The following is a 20,000-nucleotide window of genomic DNA, read 5'->3' as shown; positions in this document are numbered from 1 at the left end:
AAGAGAGAAGACATTGAAGCAGCAGAAGGCCATTTGGCCCCTTCACTCTGCCCTGTCATTCAAGCTAATCCAATATGGATTGGACCTTCTTCTGCAGGAACACCATTTTCCTGCCCTCTCCACGAATCCCTTGATTCCCCCAAGAGATTAAACAGAGATCATTCTCAGCCTTGAACGTACTCAATACTTGACATTTGAAAGTGTCCTATGGCAGAGAATTACAACAATTCATAACCTTCTGAGTGAAGATGTTTCTCCTCCTCTTTAGTTCCTAAATGATGGGTCTTTAATTCTGAGGCTGTGTCTTTGCTCCACAGTATGGTGACCCTTCATTTATGAGTCTAGATTAGAGTGGTGCTGGAAATACGTAGCAGGTCATTCCTGATGAAGGGCTTTTGCCCGAAACGTCAATTTTCCTGCTCCTCGGATGCTGCCTGACCTGTTGTACTTTTCCAGCACCACTTTAATCTAGACTTTGATTTTCAGCATCTGCAGTCCACACTTTTGTCTAGTTGATTTTGACCCCTCATTTATGAGCCCACAGTGAGTGCTGTCTGTGCCTAATGTGGATTCAGGCCAGTCTAGTCCCACATATTTCACAGGAAAATCTCTCCGTAGCCAACCATACTCCACTTCCTCTCTTTGCCAAGATCTGCTTAGATCCATTGTGTCACAACTGGCTGTCAGCAAAGAGCTGAAAACTAAATATTTCAGCGAGATAAATGCGATTGTCCCCAGAGCATTCAATTTACTCTTTCATTATCCTGGACTTAAAGCATTATGAAGCTCCAATCAGCCAGAAGTGCAGTTTGATGTCAATTTTAGTGATGCCTTTGAATTATTTCGGTGGCTCAGCAGATGAACACTTTCACATAATGGATGTGGATTCAAGTTTTGCTCCATAGTGTTATAACACGGGGTAAACTCTCCTGCTTAATTTAAAAGCTGGAGCACAGAAAAGATTTTCCCGTGCAGTAATCTGTGAAAACTTAATAGGCCAAGAACTAGTTAAAGTAAAAATTAACAACTTTATTTCTTAAAGTGTAACAGATAATAATTAACTAACAACTATTTACAAGTCCTTCCTCTAACTTATCTTTTACCTTTCCCTTCTATAATACTAGTCCAATAAAACTCCCAACTAAGATTTACAAAACAACACTTATCTGAAAACCAGACTACTTCCAGTTTTCTCTGCATTCCTGTCTTTTTCTCCTTGGGAAGTCTGCTCACAGGTTACTGATTGATTAAGATACCTTTTAAAAGAGTTATTTTCTGGACAGCGTGCAGATGTCGTTGGCTTGGCAGTTCTCCTCTCAACTGTTCAATTTTCTCTGGTCTTTTACCCCCAGAGCATTGGATTGTGTCATTAGCTTTTAAGTTTGTCATATACTCAATTCAAACTGGATTGGAGTTTGGTATTTTTTGGGGTATAATTTAAACTGATTGGTATAATTCAAATCTGTTTTGTCACTTCCAGGCAACCAGCTATCCCAGTAGTTGGACTACACGTTACATTGTGTCTTATTGAGAACACTTGGCACTGTCACTGCTAGCTTTTAACTCTCTTAAAAGTACAGTACACCGACATCTTCATAACAATAGATTAAAGTACAAGGTGTCTGCTAGCATTCTGATGGAGTGCAGCCACGGTGAAAGTGCTAATTTTTGGTTGATGTGAAGTCCTGTCTGTCTGGAGCAATGTGTGAGTAAATGGTGATATGCCACAGTCATGTCAGCTTCAATGTGCAGTTTGGAGAGAGAAGACTTAAGCTTGCACGTGGAACATGGTATCAGATGTGTGCAGCTAAACCTTGTGTTGGTTTTGAAAGCTGCAAGACAGCCAGCTACTGCAACTAATACCAGGTATAAAAAAATTCTATTTTATAAAATCTTTTTTAGTAACAGTCTTTAACTCTGGACTGCTGGGTGAGGCTGCATGGTTGCAAATTTCCCACTCCTTGTTCCTGAGGAGTTGAACGGTTTTTTGAGACTGAATTCAAGTTTCTTTCCGTCTCAGAGTCTGAAATGAAAGATAGCCACAGGTAAACTAAAAGTAGCAACTCTATTATCAGTGCTGGTGAAAGGGTGCTACAAGCTGTATAAGGACATAGGAATAAAGGAGGCCATTCAGTCCATCAAGTCTGCCCCACCATTCATGGCAGATCAACACTTCCATCGCTTTTACCCATCCCGTAGCCCTGGTAAGCAGAGATCTATCGGCCTCTAGCTTAAAAATATTGAACGTTCACAGTCTAAGCCTAGCCCTAACCTTCACAGCTCTTGTCCTATTGTACACTGAAAAGCAGAAAAGCCACATGGTAGAAATGTTGAAGGCCTAATCTTGATTCGTCTGCTAATGCAAATAGTATACATTTAACATCAGAGCTGAGGAAATAAAAGAGAAACCTCTCAGTAGGTGGGGCAGCAGGACAGGTCTAAATGTCAATGAGGGAACTGCAGCAAATGGATAGGAAGCATGTCTGGTGTGGGAAAAGCAGTGCTCAAACTGCAAGAAGCTGAATCATTTTCTCACACAAATCTTTCACTGGCAAGAAGCAGAGGGAGCTGAGAAAGCTGGGGGCTGCTGGGGACATGTCAGATGATGGTTCTGACAAGATAGTTCCTGATGAAGGACTCTTGCCCGAAACGTTGATTCTCCTGCTCCTCGGATGCTGCCTGACCTGCTGTGCTTTTCCAGCACCACACTGTCGACTCTGATCTCAAGCATCTGCACTCCTCACTTTCTCTGATGGTTCTGACAAGTCACTCTATACCACACAGTGGGTTGGAATTGCCAGATGTAAAGGGGATGAAAGATTAATGATGGTAGAATGATGACCGCAAAAGGAAAGCATCAAATGAATGTGAAATTTCAAATAGATACCACATGATGAGCTTCGTAGACCTGTGGGAAGTCACTCAACATAGTGACCCAATAATGAAGCCATCAAAGATAAAATTGAGGCTCTATAATGGAACAAGGCTCACCCCAAGAGGATAAATTAAATTGAGAGCCCAATGCAATGAGGAGAATGAAAGTCTGGAGTTACAGATGGTAGATTTTAAGTAAAATCCACTTATCACAGCTGAAGTAATTTTAAAGCTTGGATTAAAATCCCCTTGCACATCACTTGAAGATCTGAAGTGCTTCACAGGGCACTAAGCCATTGACAGCTGAATAAATCCTAAAAGATTGCAAAGATGTTTTTCCAGATGTGTCCCCAAAGAATGTCATCTCAAGGTAGGTGAAAGTCTGAGACCAGTGTGGCAACTTCTGATCAGAGTTTCAGCTAAAGGCAAATTGGAGGAACTGGAAAAGGAAGGAGGCATCAACAAAGTCCCCGTATCCTGGCTTCCTGAACATAGGTCATCTCTCTTTATTGTCATTTTACCATCAGTAACTGACAGAGCCACCCCTCCACCTTTTTCTACCCTCCTGTCCTTCTTGAGTGTCCTGTTCCCTTCAAGAATCCAATCTTAATATAAATCACCTCTCAGCCACATATTTTCAATGGCTACTGGATCATATTTATTTATTTCTAATTAGGCTCCCTGTTTCACTTCAAATGTTACATGATTTTACATTCAGAGCTTTCAAAGTTTTATCCTTTTGCTATTTTTGTAAATTCTTGTTTTATCTGTTGATTTACTGTTAGATGAATACTATTTATATGTTCCTTCCATGGCCTGTTTATCATTTCTCGTATAACTATCTTTCTTTTTTGTCATATCTCTATTCTTTAATTTACTACATCTTTCCAAATTTGATCCCTTGCTCTCATTATTAAAATCTTCTCTTCTTTGTGAAATAACTCCAGGAGGCCGGTAACCCATCACCAAGTCTTCCTTTATTTACACGTGCACTGTTCATGGCCTCTGAGCCAGTCAGAGCCAGTCCCTACAGTGACGATAATCCCTGTGATTCCTGTTCATATCTGTCAGCCAGGACTCCCTGATTGGCACAGGGTTAACAGCCCCAGTCAGAGATCTCTTACTCAATGAGATCCAATTGGCCAACCTTGTTTCAATCACTACACTTCCCTAGTTACATGGTCAGCACAAACATCAGCACCAGCACAGTAAAGGTATAGACTATCTCAGTGTTACAGAGCCCACTTTTCCCAATACTGGTGCTAGTCCTCCATACAATGGAACCCACAGCAGCCTTTCATGTTCCCCTCCTGAATATGGTTTGCACTCTGCCAATTTGCATGTGGCTTGGGTATTAATCTAGAGATTATGATCTTTGAAGTTCTGCCTAGCTCCGAACTCTTCACGCTGAATCCAGAGAAACCTCTCCTTTTATCTGCCTATGTTGTTGGGATCTCTATGGAGATGGTGGCTGCCCACCTCAACTCCTCTGCAGACCTAAATAGATGTGCTGCACCCTGAGCACTGACCAGTTCACGCCAACCACCTGGACTTACATTCTTTGCTGCAGAGAACTGTGCTAAACCCCCTCACTGTACTGACCCTTAACACCATTACATTCTGTATTGCTACCCCTACCTGAAGTCATAGGGTCATGCAGCACGGAAACAGGTCCTTCGGCCCAACTCGTCCATGCTGATCAGGTTACCTAAACTGAATTAGTTCCATTCAACTGCGGTTGGCCCATATCTTTCTAAATCTAAATGGTGTACTGTACCATGGTCCTGTGGCCAGTTAGTTCATCCTCCCTATGGTCCTCACTGTCAAGCTGAAAGAACTTCAAAGGTGGAGGACAGATATTTTAGTCGAGGGTCCTGAATTCCTGCCTTCTGATCCCCCTACCTGTTTCACTTCCAGCCGCACTGTCTAATTGCTGAATGCTTACCAAACCAGAAAAACCTATTCTAAACAGTGTGAGCATTTCCTAGCACAATGAATGCAGGGAACATTCCCCTCCATGATGCATGACAATGTCTGTAGTGCAACTCAAAAACTGCAGTGAAGAAGCTGCAGACATATTGCCCTGGATCACATTTTCAGCTAGGAACTCCTACATGCAACAGCAGTGACACATCACTGCCATCCTTAATGTGTTATAATAAACTAATTATTTCATTTATTGTGTTTTGTAAATTTTGTTAACAGTACCATCAATTGTTATATTATTTTGAACCTTAGCAACGGAATAAACTTTAGTCGCTTACCAGATATGTACCAAATAACTAGCTTCCTTTTCAGGAGCAGAGTAAGAATCACTTCTTGTAGGTTGTAAAAAGGAAGAAAAAGCAAAAGAAATGGAGTACTTATTTCTTTCCTGTCCGAAAACACATGCAATTGTAAGTCACACTCAAGTGCTGGCTGCGCTAAGTTGGCTAGTTTTATATACTCTAACAGAAAAGGCCTATCTGATCCATTTAATAAGAAATCAATCTGAGCTGCTTCTTTAATTAAGTCCAGTTGCTGGATGCCTTGCTGTAGTGTGCTTAAGGCTGGGAATTACAGGATTTAAAACTGTGGATTTCAGTCAAGCTACCAACAAAATTAGATTTGTACAAAAATATCCTTTCTTGACCACCAGTTATAAGTTCTGAACTGCATCAGTCAAGAATTCTGTGAAGAGAAAGGGCAGAGCTACTATTTTTTCGCACAGAGGATATAAAGGGAAACTGAAAAAGTTACCAGGATTTGCTTCTGATGGGGACATTACAGTGTTGAGAAGTCACTTTCTTGCTAGTGAAGTAACAGGTTATAATGATATTGTCAATAGTTGGACTTGACTTTTGAGAAATTGATAAGCCTTTTGCATTTTGACCTCTTCCATTCTTAAAATCACTCGTATTCAATGTCAGTATGATTCATGTCTTAAAAATAATTTAAATATCTTTGAAGTCTGTTATTTGAGTAAATAAACATTAGTGTCCAAACATAATTAATCTTGACTTTTTTGTCATTTCTGTTACTCTTTTGCTGGGTCTAATTCCTTTAATGACTCTCTCAACATATTTGAATAGCAATCTAATGTTATTAAGGAGCGATTCTATTAAAAGACATGACTGAGCCTATTTAGTTATCACCCCCGAGCACCTCTGAGATATTCCAGTGTTTGGCTGGTTACAGATCGAGAAGGAATCCTGCCACCTGACATCCTCAATCACTGTGCAGCAGATGATGTTTAGGTGCAGGCTTATAGCCAGTGTAGGCCTCATCACTGTTGCCAAGGAGACATGTTTAATGCTGGAACTGAATTCTGGAACACAGTTTCTCTGGGAGTCTGGATTGCTACAGGGACTAAATAGGGAAATTCAACTTTTGTTTGCTGTCTTTTGTCAGATTTTGAATACATTCTTCTGTGAAAGCCTTTGATCTGTTGCCATGGTCACCATACTGATATTTATGCAATTGTCTTTTTGATCTTTGGATTTAGATGCATCAAAGTAAGGCTAGGCATTCAGACCCACAATTTTTACTGGAATAATGCTGGAGCAGGTTTGAGTACAAAGGTGCTTGGGATCATTGTTCACTTTATCTTCATCCCGTTTGGATCTCTCCCCGTTCTTACCTTCCTCAGCACGGAGGAGACAGCGGCATGGTCTGTATGTGAGTGGCTGTTTGAAGAAATCTTGAGTGAACCGTTGTTTGACATCTCCTGATAGATGTCCTTCTCATTTGGAGGGTAGTGAAAAGTGTGAAAAGTCAAGTCATCATAGTTCTACTCTCTCACTTGAGAGAGTGATAACTGGTGCTGAGATTAACCCGAGGGGTCAGAACACTTAACATGAGGTTGTGAAGACAGGAATGGTAACCTCAATCTGTGAGAATTGAGCAAAATTGTTGCTTGGTGTCCCTCCTCATTACAAACCAGCTATCCAGCCAACTGAGCTAACCAACCAGGCTGATTCATAGCCTGCTGAACCACATGCCTTCAGCGACAACATGTCCTGAACCTGGACTTTGAGGTGTTAAACACTGAGCCACAAAGGTTTTTATTGCTCGTGAATACACCATACTTGTTTGAAAGCAGTGTGACAGGCACCCACTTTGATTCTCGAATCCCCTGTTTAATTGTCAGCAGTAAAAGAGAATTTCCTAAGCCAGGGCCTGTTTAAAACCAAAAGGCTTAGCAACTGCTGTGTTGCACATTCTGGGCTGAATCGTAGTTTCTGTTTGGATAAATGTCAGCTTCATCAAATGTTTTGGACAGTTTCCACCCCAAGGCTCAATGAGTTCTCTTGCTGAATTGTACCAAACATGAACTATCTATCCTACTGCTTTAGCATCTATCTGATCCTAGCCTCACCTTATTACATGCTGTTCCTGGATGAACTTGCCACTCATCACATGTAGACACATAGAGTCATACAACATGGAAACATCCCTTCGCTCCAACCAGTCCATGCTGAGCATAATCTCAAGATCAGCATTCCTATAATCCATGCCATTTTAAAGGGGTACTGTGCAGCCAGATGACCAGTATTTGAACCCAAGCACATTCATATATTGCGAATGGATGAAGAAATGTTTACAAGTTAACTGTAGCTCCATTTAGCTAGCGTGTATTTCATCCACTTGCCCCGTCAATGTCCCAGTGACAAGCAGACATGGATTTCGTATTTTTGCCCATCAAAGTGACACTGACAGCAGCCACCTTGGGCATTGTTCCAGACATTTTCCAGTTGCATTTCACATGTAGCTTGTGATGACTGGGTCCTGCCCGGGAGCCAGTTAGACCACAGAATCTCTGTGTCCCCTTTTACCTTGTGCTACCCAACATCCCCCACATCCTACCAGTTGGACACCCGCCATGTTGAAACTTTCCTCAAACTGTCTTCACTGCCCCAGACAATCCACCTTAATGACATTCACTCTGCTTCCTCTGTGGAAGCAACAACTTTGATCATTTCTAATAATATCCGTCCCCCCTCAGAGACTATCACACTTACCGATGCTGTTCTACCCAGCCCACTTTATAACTTGAGTTTCCTGTCCCATCATCCTTGTTCTCACATCCATTTCCATAATCCCCCTCCAGCCTTGATTGCCCCTTTTGGCAGGGAGCACCCTCCCCTTTGTCCTACAGTCACCTTTTGAGCCATCCTCAACAGCGTCAGGACTGTATCACCCCAGACCTCTGACCAACATCGACTGTGTAGGCCCCCCAGGCGTGACTGACCAGAGCCCTGAATACGATGTGTTTTCAGCTCCCTGACTGACCATACACAACACCCACTTGCTGCTCCTGCAGACCCTGTGAGACTGACCACTGCCCATTCCCTGGACTGTGCTCCCCTGACTGTCATCAACAAGAGTGAATGACCGATTATGGCCAAGCCCCTGAATTGGGTGAGGGCTGTCCCCATGACTGATGGCACTGGCACCCCCTGGCTGACAGCAGCTCCTCACGCTGTCCACCTTACCCGAGGACTAGCCCTCACCCACCTTCTGACCTATACCATCTGGTTGATGAAATGCACAGTGTGTTTGCTGTGCATACACAATAGCTTTTCGATTTAAGTCTCAGTGCGTGTTGTACATCTCTTTCTGACCAGCAGCTTCTCTGTGAGCCTGCACAGGAGAGCACCTCAGAATGATTGGACTGCTAGACTGTTTACCAATGCACCATTAGGGCAAGGCAAGACATGGATGGACGGTGGGAGCGAGACTGAGACAGCAAGCATCAGCCCTGAGATGCAGCCTGGTCCATCCTGTGAGCTGGTGACTGTCCCTGTCAGTAAGCCTGTCAATGCCAGCCACTGGAGCACCCTACAATGTCTTATCAAGCTTCCTAAGTGACCCACAAGCATTTTGGAGAGGTGCTGTGAGGATCCTGAATTGTTTGCAAATCTTGGATGCCATACTGGGCAGCCTACAGCCCGAGGATTCAACATTGAGCTCTCCAATTTCAAATAACCTTCCTCCCTGTCCCCTGACTCCCTTCCCAGTCCCTCCCCCTCCCTTCCACTGCTCCCTACCACCAACCTGATTCATTCCATCCAATCACCAACCAGCTTGTATGTGTCTTCACCTAACCCCACTGGCAGCACAGTGACTCAGTGGTTAGCACTGCTGCCTCACAGTGCCAGGGTCCTAGGTTCGATTCCAGCCTCGGGCGAATGTCTGTGTGGAGTTTGCACATCCTCCCTGTGTCTGTGTGGGTTTGCTCCGGTTTCCTCCCACAATCCAAAGATGTGCATGTCAGGTGAATTGGCCATACTAAGTTGCCCATAGTGTTAGGTGCATTAGTCAGAGGGAAATGGGTCTGGGTGGGTTACTCTTCGGAGGGACGGTGTGGACTTGTTGGGCCGAAGGGCCTGTCGGGGAATCTAACCACTTCACCACCCTGCTCCCCCGCCTCACCTTTTATCTGCAGCTCCCCTTACACTCACCATCCAGTCCTGAAGAAGAGTTACACCTGAAACGTCGACTTCTCCACCTTCTGATGCTGCCTAGCTTGCTGTGTTCTTCCAGCTTGCTGCCTGTCTGTTTTGGATTCTAGCATCTGGAGCTTTTTATGTCTAAAAGATACAGTGAGCTGTTCTGGTTTCAAGATAGATCTCGCTGTACTCCTGACATAATTCTGCCACATTTCTCTTCATAACCCACAAGATCCAGGCCCCTGATAAGGCTGCCCCTTGAAAAAACATTTTCTTTGTGAGATTTGGCTTTTGATGTGGTTTCCGGCAATTTCATTCTGTTAAAAAAAAATTGTAGAGCCTAAATGTGGGCGGCACGGTGGCACAGTGGTTAGCACTGCTGCCTCACAGCACCTGAGACCCGGGTTCAATTCCCGCCTCAGGCGACTGACTGTGTGGAGTTTGCACATTCTCCCCGTGTCTGCGTGGGTTTCCTCCGGATGCTCCGGTTTCCTCCCACAGTCCAAAGATGTGCAGGTTAGGTGAATTGGCCATATTCAATTGCCTGTAGTGTTAGGTAAGGGGTAAATGTAGGGGTATGGGTGGGTTGCGCTTCGGCAGGTCGGTGTGGACTTGTTGGGCCGAAGGGCCTGTTTCCACACTGTAATGTAATCTAAAAAAAAATCTAAATATAATATAAGTGAGTAAAATATGAACACTAATGTGACCCCTGAGGGTAAACAATTTGGAATGCAATTTATTTTAAAGAAACATTTCTCTTATGGATTAAACATATTACTATGTGTTAAAAAGAATCAGCTCAACGAGGTCTTTTTTGACAAAAACAAAAAACATGGATTTTATTCAAATATAACAATGAATACTGTGATATAACAGACTGTTGCTATTTGCTTATAACCATAGTCTTGATAGTAGACACTTTCCTACCCTAAACATTTACTCTGTTTTGATTATCTATTTAAAAAAAATCAAAATTTCTCCTACTAAATTGTTTAGATTGGCCATCAAACACAGATGTGTGTCAGAAGTGATTTGTTTCGCTGTACAAAAACATACTGATTAATATTCATCAACCTTCAATAGCCTGCTTGAAAGGGAATGGAATGTGTGGGGAAAACCGAGGTAAGGATTATCTAACCTCGACCTGGCTTTGTTCACCTCTGTCCCTTCCCTGGTCCTGACTTTTCACCAAATCATGTCACTGTCCAGGCCTCAACAGCCAATAAATGCCTAAACGTAAAATCCATCGAGTATTTATAGTGCGAAGTTCTGTCCAGTCAGCTGTTGACTGAGTGAACACACTTGAGTATGTATATCCACAGTGGGGGTAGGGAACTGTTGGTCCTTATCACATTTCTTCTGCTCTCTGTCATCTGCCTGCCTGGTAGGATTCTTTAGTGGCTGTTTGGAAAGAAAGTTCAGGAGTCCCAGCAACAAAACTTCACAGAGCCGGGGAGAGCAAGCCTTCTCAAAGGTAGAGTTGTTGGGTTGTGATACAAAAGGGATTTTATTTTAAAAGGGAATTAGCCATATTTTACCTCTTTCTTCTGATTGGGAATTGTTACTCAGAGCCTGACTGAGTAGGGTAGGGGGTGGTTATTTTTAGTCTGTGGAAGGGACGCTGTTGCTCACTGAAGAACTGTGCTCTCACTGCGGCTCTAGTGTCTGCTGCAGAACACTCGCATGGAGAAGTCTTCAATTGTCCTCCGTCAGGAGTTGTGTGAGAGACAATGCAATGGCCTTGGAGGTAGGACTGGGGTAAGGGGAACAAAAGGAATTTCAAATCGCTGTCCTATGGATTTACCAAGCTTGAGAGGGAGGTGGAGAGAGAGGGGAGAGATCAAGGCCTCCAGTCCCACTCCACCCTGGTTCCTTACCCTCTCACTGATAGGTTGGGGGATAGGTGAGTGAGGGGTTCACTGTCTGGAGGGCATCCTGTCAATGGTCTGGCGAATGCTTCCTTCCAACTCGTGGAATATTGTGAAAGAAAGAAAGGTGAATGAAGGCAAGCATTAAAAATAGTAACATTTGTTGGGTTGCATTTCAGCTTTTGTGACCATTTTGATGACTGTTACAGGTGGAGGAAGGTTATGTTTGAAAAGTGCAAATGTAGAACATGTAATCGAAATGTAAAAGGTGATTGACTTCTATTAGTCATGATTTGGAGATGCCGGTGTCGGACTGGGGTGTACAAAGTTAAAAATCTCACAACACCAGGTTATAGTCCAACAGGTTTAATTGGAAGCACTAGCTTTCGGAGCGACGCATCTTTATCCTGATGAAGGAGTGACACTCCGAAAGCTAGTGCTTCCAATTAAACCTGTTGGACTATAACCTGGTGTTGTGTGATTTTTGACTTCTATTAGAACATTGTTGTGCCTCTCTCATGGTGAAACGTGAATCTCTGGAAGTTGCACCTAACATAGTCAAAGGGATCAAAGGATATTCTGAAGGGCCCTAATATGTAGGCCCACTGTGAGCCTTCTTGAACCGCTGCAGTCCACATGCTGTAGGTAGACCCATAATGCCTTTGGGAGAGATTTTCATGATTCTGACCTAATGACCAACTTTCTGACAATGATGACTCTCAGACTGTAAATATTCTGAAGGGCCCTAATATGTAGGCCCACTGTGAGCCTTCTTGAACCGCCGCAGTCCACATGCTGTAGGTAGACCCATAATGCCTTTGGGAGAGATTTTCATGATTCTGACCTAATGACCAACTTTCTGACAATGATGACTCTCAGACTGTAAATATAGACTCGGGGAGCACAGATTCTAAATTCCAAATGGAGTGCGGTGGTTCAAGGGGCAGCTCCCCAGCATCTTACAACAATACAACAACACAATCCAGTACAGCACAGGATCAGGTCTTTCAGCCCTCCAAGCCCTCTCACTTTGAACCAGTGCCCTCTTGTATCAGTGCCCTCTTGTAGTTGACCTTTCCACTGTGGGAAAAAAGCTCCTGACAATCCATCCTTTGCATGCCTCTTACAATTTTGTAGACCTCTATCACGTCATCCCTCAGCCTCTGTCTTTCCAGTGAAAACAAACAGAGTTAATCCAACCTCTCCTCATAATTAAAACCCTCCAGATCAGACAGCGTCTTGGTAAACCTTCTCTGCACCCTCTGCAAAATGCCCTTCTCAAGGGCAACTGTGCATTAGAAAAATCCCTATAACCCTATACACCACTGATAATCAGAAATCTATCAATCTCAACCTTAGTCATACTCAAAGACTGAGTCGAGAGTGCGGTGCTGGAAAAGCACAGCAGGTCAGGCAGCATCTGAGGAGCAGGAGAATCGATGTTTCAGACATAAGCCTCAGCAACCTCCTGTGGTTGAGATTGTGAGCAAATTCTTTTGTTACTCATGAGATGACCCATTGCACTCTTTCCTGATAAATTCTACAGAAGTGCACTCTCCGAAGACCTGGGTTATGACAAGGAAAGCTATTAAGCTTATTACAGACTGGGAACTGGCAGAGTGAACTCTTTAACCCCTTGATCTGGATTAGTGGAAGGATAATGTAATCCTTCATGCTCTTCCCACAGCATTAATTCCAGTTCACTGGTGGTGCTGCATGGCTTTAAGAGAACACGCACCATCTGTTATCCATTTCAGTTCTGCTCCTGTTTAGACCAAAGCCTAACTGAGCATGAAAAACTTTTTATGGCACACAGAATTGTCCTTTTCTCTTTCCAAACAACATTAGGGTTAGATTTCTCTTTGCTGTATTTGGAGAATTGTTATTTTCCTCATAGATGCTGACATCTTTGACTAAGCCAGCATTTATTGCCTATCCTTATTTGCCCAGAGGGTAGTTAAGAGTCAACCCTCATTGCTGTGGGTCTGGAGTCACATGTAGGCCAGACCAAGTAAGGATAGCAGATTTCCTTCCCTAAAGAGCACTAGTGAACCAAATGGTGTTTACCCCAACAGTCATTTTGTGGTTAACATTAGACCCTTAATTCCAGATTCTTTATTGAAATCAAATGTTAACCATCTGCTGTGGTAGGATTTGAACTCAGGTCCCTCGAGCTCCTGGATTAATAGGTGTAATGATCGTGCCACTAGGCCATTTCCTTCCCTGCATTGCCTTCATCTTCATTCCCACAGTGTTTCCCTCACCCAGGAAAAACATCAACATGAGGAAGTTGATCTCTGGATATGCAGGTTACTGCATCCTATAGCACCAGGCAATGCTGTTTGGTCCATTATACTGGTGCTAGCCCAATGATTTCCCCTTCCTCATTCTGTTCCCAGAGATTTTCCTTTTCAGTTTTATATCTCCAATCCTGTTTTGAAAGTTACTGTGCAACCATTCGCCCATTGTTCATTACAGGTAGGTGAGAACATGATGTAATCAGATCAGCTTATTGACTGGTGAAGCACCCTCGAAGGGCTGAGTGACCTACTTCTAAACTCTCCTCCTGGCCTGGCCTAGCTCATCCTCACTCTGAACAACTTCTCCCTCGACTCCTCTCACTTTCTTCAGGTCAGAGGGGTGACCGTGGGTACCCACACGGGCCCTAGTTATGCCTGTCTTTTTGTGGGATACTTGAAACATTCCTTGTTCCAATCCTACTCAGGTCCATCCTCACAACTCTTTCTCCGGTACATCGATGACATCCGGAATTGGGAAAGGTTTATCAATTTTGCTTCCAGTTTCCACCCCGCTCTCACCTTCACTTGGTCCTCCCTCCTCTTCCTTTACATCTCTATTTTCATTTTGCGAGTAGGCTGGCCACCGATATATACCATAAATCCATCGACTCAGTTACCTGGACTATACATCCTCAAACCCTGTTCCTGTAAAGATTCTGACCCATTCTCCCAGTTTCTCTCTCTCCATCATAACCGTTCTGATGATGCCATATTTTGTATGGAGACCTTAGAAATGTTCACCTTCTTCCTCAACTGAGGATTCCCCAGCACCATGATTGACAGGGTCCTCAGCTGGGTCCTACCCATCTCCCACACTCCACCCCTCACCCCTTCTCTTCCCTCCCACGATAGCAATAGGTTCCCTCTGGTCCTCACTACCCAGCCTCCCTTATGGAGACAACTCAAGCTGCTCCATCAAGCCTGCCCCCCTCCTGATGGCTGGGGCATCATGGGCAGATGGTTCCTGACAGACCTACCACAAGATTGTAAGACGGACGATTGGAAGTAGGCCATTCAACCCTTAGAGTCCATTCTGCCATTCAATGGGATCGTGGCCGATCTAGTAACCCTCAACTCCACTTTCTTGCCCTTTTCCCATAGTGCTTGATTCCTTTCCTGATTAAAATTCGGCCCATCTCAACCTGGAATACACTTAATGACCCAAGTGGGACAGCCCTCTGCAATATAGAATTCCACAGATCCACAGATTTGAGAGAAGAACTTTTCTTGCTCCTACACTCTCCCACAAGAGGAAACAACTTCCCCACATCTACCTTGCACATCCCCGAACAGCCTTTTATGGTTTAATAAGGAAATCCACCATGAGCACCCTCCTAGCTGCTCCGCATCACCCCCCACCATCCAGAAACCGGACTGGGGCAGCCAGAACATGGACAGGCAGAGACCCAGAAAAGTGAGGTGGGAAATCCTGCTCTGACCCCACAATTGGTGGTAACCATTTCAGGTGAGATCACTGAGTGAATGCTCGGACAATCTTCGCCTTTAAGAATGAGACAGGTTCGAGATGTAACCATTGCAGATTCAATCCCCATCTTTTCACCCTGAGAGTCAACATAGGTTCAGTGACTGGCAGTGAGGTGGGAGTGTACATTTAGAATCCTAGGTGGGCAACAGGAGACAGGAGCGCTCCACTTCACTTACACTTTATTTTGATTATAGTCCAACAGGTTTAATTGGAAGCACACTAGCTCTTTTTAGGTGGTACCCCCTGATGAAGGAGCGTCTCTCCAAAAGCTAGTGTGCTTCCAATTAAACCTGTTGGACTATAACCTGGTGTTGTGTGATTTTTAACTTTGTACACCCCAGTCCAACACTAGCATCTTCAAATCATGACTTTATTTTGAGTATTGTAGTCAGTTGCCATCATAACAGCAGTCTCCACACAGTTACACAGGCGGGAACATTTCAAAAATCTGATTTATGTTCTATGCTTATCTCGTGTGTCAGCTTGACTCAGTTGGTAACACTTCCACCTCTGAGTAAACAGATTATCAGGTTGTGAACCATGAATTTACTTTTGCTGCTGTGACTCCAGTGCAGTACAGAGAGAGCACTGAACTGCTGGCAGTTCCAATCTCCAGATGAACTGCAATCCAGATGCACATTGAGGATTGTGTGGTTAAAAAGGGAAATAAATATTTGCAATATTGTGGGTGGCACGGTGGCTCAGTGGTTAGCACTGACCCCCCACAGCACCAGCGACCTGGGTTCAATTCTACCCTCGGGCGACTGTCTGCGTGGAGTTTGTACATTCTCCCTGTGTTTACGTGGGTTTCCTCCGGGTGCTCCAGTTTCCTCCCATCTCCTTCCTATCGGAAAGATGTTGTGAAACTTGAAAGGGTTCAGAAAAGATTTACAAGGATGTTGCCAGAGTTGGAGGATCTGAGCTACAGGGAGAGGCTAAACAGGCTGGGGCTGTTCTCCCTGGATCGTCGGAGGCTGAGGGGTGATCTTATAGAGGTTCAAAAAATCATGAGGGGCATGGATAGGATAAATAGACAAAGTCTCTTCCCTGGGGTGGAGGAGTCCAGAACTAGAGGGCATAGGTTTAGGGTGAGAGAGGAAAGATATAAAAGAGACCTAAGGGGCAACTTCTTCATGCAGAGGGTGGTACGTGTATGGAATGAGCTGCCAGAGGATGTGGTGGAGGCTGGTACAATTGCAACATTTAAAAGGCATTTGGATGGGTTTATGAATAGGAAGGGTTTGGAGGGATATGGGCCGGGTGCTGGCAGGTGGGACTAGATTGGGTTGGGATATCTGGTCGGCATGGACGGGTTGGACTGAAGGGTCTGTTTCCACGCTGTACATCTCTATGACTCTATGACTCTATGTGCAGTTTAGGTGAATTGGCCATGCTAAATTGCCTATGGTTTTCAGGGATGTATAGGTTTGGGGCATGAGTCAGGGATAAATAGAGGATAGTAGGGGAATGGATCTGGGTGGGTTACTCTTCAGTGGGTCGGTGTGGACTTGTTGGGCTGAAGGGCCTGTTTCCAACTGTAGGGATTCTATGATTCTCTCCCTCAACCAACTAATGTAAAGCTTGAAAATGGTCTGTTGATCTCATACCTGCCTGTCTGCCTCGTAACTTTTGAAATATGTGTGTGTGTGTTCTTACATTAAAGATAGGTTGTCGCTATCAAAAATGGCATTTGTGATCCATCTGCACAGATACACTTGCAAGTAAGGACCAGTAAAAGAGCTTGGCAGGTGTTAATGTAGAAGCCCTTGTTTCACTTTCAAAAAGTTATGTGCTTTGAGTAACGAGTGTTACAGAAAAGCTGATGGACCATCTCGGATTATCAGGCTGATCTCCAGAAGTTTTGCACAGATCTTAAGTGAGATTCTCCAGTTTATTTCAATTCCGGAGGGGCATCCCAAATCTTCCATTTCCTAGTTGAGAGGAACAAGGTTGATCCAAACACTAATGCTTTTTCTTGTGGATATCTTTGCCCACAATGTAAATGCACTTACAACGAGCCAGTTTAGCTAGACTTACAAGGATGTTGCTGGGGTTGGAGGGTTTGAGCTACAGGGAGTGGTTGAATAGGCTGGGGCTCTTTTCCCTGGTGTATCAGAGGCTGAGGGGTGACCTCATAGAGGTTTATGAAATCATGAGGGGCATGGATCAGTTGAATAGCTAAGACCTTTGCCTCAGGGTAGAGGAGTCCAAAATGAGAAGGCATAGGTTTAAGGTGAGGGGGGAAAAATTTAAAAGGGTCCTAAGGGGCAACGTTTTCATGCTGAGGGTGATCTGTGTTTGGAATGAACTGTCAGAGGAAGTGATGGAGGCTGGTACAATTACAGCAACTAAAAGGCATCTGGATGGGTATATGAACAGGAAGGGTTTAGTGGGATACAGGCCAAATGCTGGCAAATGGGATTAGATTAATGTAGAATATCTGATCGGCATGGACGAGTTGGACCAAAGGGTCTGTTTCCGGCTGTACATCCCTATGACTAAACATGGGAAGAATGAGTAATATAACACATAGGACCATATACAGACAATTTAGAAACAAACTCCAAGTCCAAAATAATATATTTTTTTGAAAAGAAACAAATATACAGATCAATCTCTGAACTGTTCACAAAGAACAGATGGTTGAACATTATGACTGACCCAGTGGACGTTACAGATAGCACTGACTTTAAGAGTTGTATAGTTGAGCTCTCAATCCTTTGTTTGAAAGGTGATTATGATGTTGTGATTCTTTTTGATTGTGATTGAATTGCAGAATAGAGGGTGGGAGAGAATCCTTTTGTTCTCTTTTTTTGTGCCTGGCTACTAGCTAGCTGACTGCAGAATGAGAGAATCCCTTTAACTACAGCATAGGGGTGGCTTGAGATTAGTTCCTCGACTGTAATGTTCACAACATGCTAATGCTCAAACCCAGACTGACATGTACAAGAGCTTTCAATCCCACTAGTACTCTCCAGCAGGGTTGAAAATGGCTTTTTAACTATATGCAGTCTTCATTTGGAAAAAACTCAATGTGCCTACAATTTGAGATGTACAGGGGGTGGCTTGCTGATGAACAGGGAGTGTCGATTTATGAATTGTTTTGGTATTATATTTTGCATAATTGCAGATGCCCAGAATCACTTTTGAGTCAGCGAAATACTTTGCAAATTTGGCCACGGTCACAATGTAAACATGGTAATCCATTTAGAATATTGAGCGCAGTTCTGGTCCCCTTATCTCAGGAAGGAAGTATCAGCCTTGGAGCGCGTACAGAGGAGGTTCATAAGAATGTCCTAGGAATGAAAAGTTTAACACATGAGGAACTTTTGAGGACTCTGGGTGAGCACTAAATGGTGTTTAGAAGGATGAGGGGTGATCTAATTGGAATATACAGAATACTGGACTGGACTGACTAGATATTGGGAAGATGTTTTCATTGGTAGGAGAGACTAGGACCTGAGGTCATAGCCTTAGAGTAAAGGGAAGACCTTTTAGAACAGAGATAAGGAGAAACTTCTTCAGCCAGAGAGTGGTGAATCTATGGAATTCGCTGCCACAAAAGGCTGTGGAGGCCAGGTCATTGAGTATGGTTAAGACTGTGATAACTAGGTTCTTGAGCATCAAGGGGATAAAGATTATGGGGAGAAACTGGGAGAATTGGGTTGAGTAATTTATCAGCCACTTTTGAATGGCAGAGCAGACTCAATGGGCTGAATGGCCCAATTTCCACTCCTATGTCTTATAGTCTTATGGTCTTATGGTCACTTGCACACAGCAAGTTCCAGCAGACTAGCAACTGGGTAATGATTAGATAGTCATTAGTTTTGAGTGTTGGTAAACAGATAAATATTGGCTAAGATATCGGGGAGAACTCCCATGGTGATTAGTTTGGTTTTAGTTGCTAGTTTGTGAAGTTAATCCACTCTTGACAAGATAATGTATTTGGAGTTTGCTTATATTCAGCCTTCAATAGACCTTCTTGAGTTATTGTGTTCAGTGTTGGGCATTGATACTTAGAAAGACTATATCAGTTCTGGAATGAATACAACACAGATTCCCCACAAAGATAAAGGGGCATGCTGTGGGGTTAGATTACATAAACTGAGATTGGAAGGTGACTTGATGGATGTTTTAAAATGTTACAAGGATTCAATAGCATGGATACAAAGAAGTGCTTCCTAATGTCAAGAGATCAAAGAATGAGGAGTCATCAACATAATTATGAGATTAGAATTAAGCTTTTAAAGAGAAAAATCAAGAAGCAGTTTTCCACACAAAGGACAATACAAATCTGGAATTCTGTCACTAAAAAGTTGTGGCTCCTGAAATGATTGAGGCTTTCAAGACTGAGATTTGTGTTGGATGAGGACATTTGGGAAATAATAATAATAATAATAATAATAAAGACTTGTAAATGGGAATGTTGAGCAAATCAGTCACAATCGGATGTAATGGTGTTACAGTTAAATAAAGGTAATTATGAGGGCATGAGAGAGGAACTGACGAAAATAGACTGGAAGCAGAGCCTAGCAGGGAAGACAGTAGAACAAAAATGGCAGGAGTTTGTGGGTAAAATTGAGGACACAGTACAGAGGTTCATCCCCAAGAAGAGAAAGATTATCCGGGGAAGGATTAGACAGCCATGGCTGACAAAGGAAGTCAGGAAATCTATCAAAGAAAAAGAGAGATCCTATAAAGTGGCCAAGAGCACTGGAAATCAGAAGTTTGGGAAGGCTACAAAAACAAACAGAGGATAACAAAGAGAGAAATAAGGAAGGAGAGGATCAAATATGAAGGTAGGCTAGCCAGTAATATTAGAAATGATAGTAAAAGTTTCTTTCAATACATAAGAAACAAATGACAGGCAAGAGTAGACATTGGGCCACTTCAAACTGATGCTGGAAGCCTAGTGATGGGAGATAAGGAAATAGCTGGAGAACTTAATAAATACTTTGCGTCAGTCTTCACAGTGCAAGACATGAGTAATATCCCAAAAATTAAAGGGAGTCAGGGGGCTGAGTTGAGTATGGTTGCCATT

General features: G+C 43.4%; 1 protein-coding gene across 1 annotated transcript in view; it reads left to right on the top strand.

The window, feature by feature from the left end:
* Window positions 1–10,695: 10,695 nt before the first annotated feature.
* LOC122562395 (unconventional myosin-XVIIIb-like) overlaps window positions 10,696–20,000 on the top strand; it is a 379,067-nt gene continuing 369,762 nt past the window's right edge. Inside the window, exon 1 of the mRNA XM_043715251.1 lies at window positions 10,696–10,779. The gene's annotated coding sequence lies outside the window, so the exon portion shown is untranslated. The remainder of the gene's footprint in view (window positions 10,780–20,000) is intronic.

This window comes from Chiloscyllium plagiosum, chromosome 25 (genome assembly GCF_004010195.1).
Source record: "Chiloscyllium plagiosum isolate BGI_BamShark_2017 chromosome 25, ASM401019v2, whole genome shotgun sequence".
NCBI lineage: Eukaryota > Metazoa > Chordata > Chondrichthyes > Orectolobiformes > Hemiscylliidae > Chiloscyllium > Chiloscyllium plagiosum.
This window is presented reverse-complemented; position numbering and strand designations above follow the sequence as displayed.